Source organism: Cervus canadensis, chromosome X (genome assembly GCF_019320065.1).
Source record: "Cervus canadensis isolate Bull #8, Minnesota chromosome X, ASM1932006v1, whole genome shotgun sequence".
NCBI lineage: Eukaryota > Metazoa > Chordata > Mammalia > Artiodactyla > Cervidae > Cervus > Cervus canadensis.
The window spans coordinates 2492691-2498231 of record NC_057419.1 but is presented as its reverse complement, the minus strand read 5'-3'; the positions used below and the strand labels follow the sequence as shown (position 1 = coordinate 2498231).

The 5541-nt window shown below is 41.4% G+C and overlaps 1 pseudogene; it reads left to right on the top strand.

The window, feature by feature from the left end:
* The first annotated feature begins 1016 nt into the window (after positions 1 to 1016).
* LOC122435993 lies at positions 1017 to 5299 on the top strand (annotated as a pseudogene).
* The last annotated feature ends 242 nt before the right edge of the window (positions 5300 to 5541 follow it).

Genomic DNA, 5541 nt, shown 5'->3' with positions numbered 1-5541 from the left:
AGATAAAGACCAAGACAGTATACTAACGCATATATATGGAATTTAAAAAGATGGTAACTATAACCCTATATGCAGGACAGAAAAAGAGACACAGATGTACAGAACAGACTTTTGGACTCTGTGGGAGAAGGCGAGGGTGGGACGTTCTGAGAGAATAGCACTGAAACAAGTATACTATCAAGGGTGAAACAGATCACCAGCCCAGGTTGGATGCATGAGACAAGTGCTCAGGGCTGGTGCACTGGGAAGACCCAGAGGGATGGGATGGAGAGGGAGGCGGGAGGGGGGATCGAGATGGGGAACACATGTAAATCCATGGCTGATTCATGTCAATGTATGGCAAAAACCACTACAATATTGTAAAGTAATTAGCCTCCAACTAATAAAAATAAATGAAAAAAACAAAACAACAACAAAAAAATACTATCATATGACCCATCAATTCCACTCTTGGGCATATATCCTGAGAAACTCACAACTCAAAAAGAAACATGTACCCTAAGGTGTACTGCAGCACTATTTACAATAGGCAGGACACAGAAGCAACCTAGACGTGCATATACAGATGCATGGACAAAGAAGTAGTGGTACATATGTACAATGGAATACTACTCAGCAAAGGAACAAATTTGAGTCAGTCATAATGATGTGGATGAACCTAGAAACTGTTACACAGAGTGACGTAAGTCAGAAAGAGAAAAACAAATATAGTAAATTAAAGCATATATATGAAATCTAGAAAAATGATACTAATGAACATATTTGCAGGGAAGGAATGGAGAACCAGACATAGAGAACAGACTTGGGGACACAGCAGGGGAATGAGAGGGTGAGACAAATCACAAAAGTAGCACTGACATATATATACACATTACCACGTGTAAAAGACATAGCTAGTGAGAAGGTGCCATATAACACAGGGAACCCAGACTGGAGTTTGTATGAATAAAGGGGCAGGATGGGGGGAGGGGAGTGGAGACGGAGAGGATATATATATATAGTTACAACTGATTTGTAATGTTGTATGGCAGAAACCAGCACAACATTGTAATGCAATTATCCTCCATTTAAAAATTTAAACTGTCAAACTGAGGTCCAATATTTTCCTCCAATTTAATAACAAGAAATTTAAAGCATTGATATTCATAATTTTGGTTGTTATTGGAGGGGAATTTTCTTGTTATATGGAGGAAGGGACTTCCTCAACCTCTCATCTCTCTTCCTGTCTCTGAAAAATATTACTCTTCTAAAGGCTTTTCTAGGGATGTGGTAAGAATGTACTTGCTTCCCTGCCATTTCATGTTTTTAACATTTGCAAGAGCAATAGACATCTCTTTTAGGTAAAAAATAAATAACATAATAAACAGTGGAAAAACAACATTTGCCCAAAACATACAACCCCCAAACATTTGCTGAATGTTTTTATCCGCATTTCATTGTTCAAGAATGCATTATATTCTTTCTTATGCAGGCATTTATATATTTATGCACGTAGGCATGTGTTTGTATACCGATCTACAAAAGGTAAGAGCTCATTTTAGTTTTTCAACCCTCCTGTCACTACAGTGGGTTGACATGTATCCTGAAAAAGACATGTCCAAACCGCAATGCCTGAACCTGTGATGAGACCATTTTGGGGAATAAGGTCTGTGACATGAAACTACGGATATTGACATGAAATCATCCTGTATTTAGAGTAGACTCTACAATGAATGATTGGTGTCCTATAAGAAAAAGGAGAGAGGGAGAGCGTTGTGACCTCACTAGCCCTTTTGAGATTGCTACAGCACTGCCCCCAAGATTAAGCTTCCCTGATAGCTCCGTTCGTAAAGAATCCGCCTGCAATGTGGGAGACCTGGGTTCGATCCCTGGGTTGGGAAGATCCCCTGGAGAAGGGAAAGGCTACCCACTCCAGTATTCTGGCCTGGAGAATTTCACAGGGTCGCAAAGAGTCAGACACCCCTGAGCGACTTGCACTGCGCAAGAGAGAGGAGGGTCGGCTCAGAGCCCTGAGAGGTGCACAGGTGCGGTCGACCCCACAGCAAAGGTCAAACGGAAGTCCCTCTGCTGAGGCGGCATCCCGGAAGAAGCACTGGTCTTCGTGGAGTGGTGGCCTGGGGCCTGCGCACCTCAGCGGTCTCGGGCTTAGCTTCTCAGAACTAAGGGAGAAGCCTCACCTGGGAACAGGGAGGAATGGAACTTGGCGCCCGCCTTCTGCCTCACTAGAGAGCCCTGTGCCCACCACTGCCGTGCTGCAACGGTTGTCAGTGCCTGGGGGCAGTCAACGTTCGTTTGCTTCCTTTTGGGATACTTGTCTTTAACACGGACAAATACACCGCCTTCTGGGGTCGTACTGTTTACCTGGCCCACAGAACCTTTTTACTTAAAGACATTCCGGTGCTCTCAATCCTGGAATTCTGGTATTGATGTTGAATACACCTTATTAGCATATTAAAATGGCTGTACCCAAAGGCACCATCCCTTCCTTGTTGGGATGCCTGTGCCACATCTGTGTGGAAATCCTCATTGAGCCTGTGACACTGCCTTGCAACCAACGCTCTGTAAAGCATGCTTCGAATCAACTGTGGAGAAGGCAAATTTGTGCTGTCCTTTCTGTTGCAGCCAGGTCTCTTCGTGGACTCGGTACCGCACCTGAAGAAATTCTCTTGTCAATATGGAACTGTGGGAGATAATTCAAAAACCCTAACCAGAGGAATGCCGGCTTAGAGGCTCTGGGCAACAATCAGAGGAAGTCGTTGATGACTCTCAGCCAGTTCGTCTATTAAGTCAACCTGGGGAATTAAGAAGAGAATATGAAGAGGAGAGAAGCAAGGTGGAGGCAGAGCGACAAGCCATTCAGGAGGAAGAAAACAAAGCCAGTGAAGAATACATACGGAGATTACTGGCAGAGGAGGAAGAAGAGGAAAAGAGACAGGCAGAAAAAAAGCTCAGAGAGATGGAAGAACAACTGAACAGTGATGAAGCGCTGGCAAGAAGGCCAAGCCTTAATGTGAGCAATGTCTGTGAGGAAAGTGTCTCGGCTTTCTGCTCGGATTCCAAAAACATCTAATCCCGTCACAACTGAGTCACAAAGGAAAAGGAAGAGCAAACAAAAAAGCACTGGCGATATTCAAAAGAATTTGTCACTGAATTCTCAACTTGAGTCAGCGTCACAGTCTGAAGTCATAGAAGAAGACAGGGAAACTTCCAGGTCTGAGGAAACTGACAGCAGTGATCGGGAGAAACCTACATGGCAAGACACAGAAATTGAGGAAGATGTGCCAGCACTTTCTCCTCAAATATGTCTTGAAGTTCAAAAGCGAGATGCAGAAGCTTCAGTGGAGTCACCTAGACCTCAGTTATGTGCCAGTGGTGGAGAATGGTACCTTGAAGGAAAAGTGAAAACCAAACAAAGCAGTCATGAAAGAGAGTCATGTGTCATCAGTCATGAAGAACCTAAAGCTGGAATTTCCTCTTCTGGAGAAGCTGCATTTAAGTCTTTTGGCGAAACAGAGAGTGTGGATGTACAGTGTCAGATATGACATAGACACTGAAAAATAACACAGTTGTGACAGAAAATGAGGAGCCTCGCCTCACCTACTGACCAGTAAAGATATCTCCAGAGCGAAAAACCAGGAGTCTTTGTCTGAAGCAGTCAGCAATCCATGCTGTTCTACAAAAAGAAGAAAAATGGTCCTCAAAGCTTCCTCAGACCAAGAGTAAACAAGTCCACTTCACCCCAAAACTGATAGATTTGGAACGTCTGTTTTTTGAGAGACATTAAACAAGATGAACAGGATAGGTTATTAGCATTGCAGCTTCAGAAAGAGGTGAATCAAGAACAAATGAGGCCAACCTGGCTAAAAGGATCCCCAGATGAATATCAGTTATGGGCTATGTCTTCACCTTCAGGCAAATTACTAAATGGACAGAAGGAGAATACCAAAGAGAGAAGCTTCAAAAGACAAACTGATCTAGAGCATCCAGTACCTCACAGAGCCTCAAAAAGTGAAAATTGACACCCTTCTTTTAAGTTCCAGTTGTAACATTGTTCAGTTAATGCAAGAAAGTACCAAGTTCTACTATAGACACTTGTACATAAAATGACTCATTCCCTACAGCCTGGTAAGTCAAAGAAGAGTATTTTTCAGATGTTTCACAGATACACAAAGTAATGCTTGGGTAAGAAGAGTGTTTACAACCTAGTAAAGCTGGATTGTGAAGCTCTATCATAGATTCTTTATAAATTTTTCATTAGTGCTGCTCTGTGGGCACACTCATTGTCCCTGGTTAAAGGCCTGTGTGATTACAGGGGCAGAGTATATGGATGTGTTTCTGCCAAACGCAGTTGTAAGCAAGAGTTCTACTCCTTTCATTTTTTAATAACTGTGATGGACTAAGTTCAAGTTGATGGTCCTTATGGATGTAAAAATGCCTTGGCCAACTCCCAAGAAATCTTAATGTCCATGCATTTCCCCCAAGGTGCATATTTTAGTGCCTTTGAGCACTTCTTTGTCCTGACTAGTAATCAGAGCAACATTATAATATACCAAGTAACTAAGGAAGCCAGGTAGAGTTTAAAATCTGCTTTCTTGCAACTTTCTCATTACATTCGCAGAGCACTTGAAGTGTATCTTCCACAACACTAATTTCCATCTCTAGTTTAATTGCTTTCAGTATTACAGCATTTTCTTTGACTTCAAATGGGTTAAATCATGAAGTCAGAAAAATCAGACTTTTCTGGAAAATGATGACTTAGCTGAGAGAAAGGAGAGTTGGTGCAAAAGGAGTTAATCTTGGCTTGAGACTGACTGGGTTAGACTGAGAATTTGGAAGTACTGGAACTGAGTGGATGATAGACAACTGGGTCTAGGATGGAGTAGCAGGTGGAGTTTGGCAATGTATTCTGTCCTGTCTTTTCTTTGCTAAATGACACAGAAAGCATGTGCGTTTTACTGCTTTTCACACCATACTATGTAATCTGCTATTCCAAAACACAAAATGGGAATTTACTGTAGCAGAGTTATGTTGTAATATCCTGTGATGCAGAACCTGACTAGACATGTTGTTTCCTTACATTGCCATTTGTATTGATAATGACTCTTATTTGTGTTTATGCACAAAAATGGAAAGGATGATACTTGGATTTTGCCCTGTCTTATCCCTGAAAGTTAAATCAGAGAGCAGCAATTTCACTTGTGAAATTTAACTTAGAGACTGTTAACCTTTTATTTCATTAATATGAAAAACTTGGAGTGAAAAAACAACAGTTTTAACAGCATTTCTGCTGATGTCTAGTTTGCCATCCTTTTAAGGTAATGATACAATAAAATGTCCTAGAGCTAATAATTCTAGCTTAAGTTTGTCAATGATCTTATACATTATTATGTTTTTTGCCTGCAAATTACATAACTGAAATTCTGTAATCTTTGCATACTTGATGACATATACTTCAATATTGATTGGGTGATAATGGGTAGAATTCGGAAGCTAATTTAAACTTTAATTTCCCCTTTCTCATAAATGATTGTCCCCTGAGTG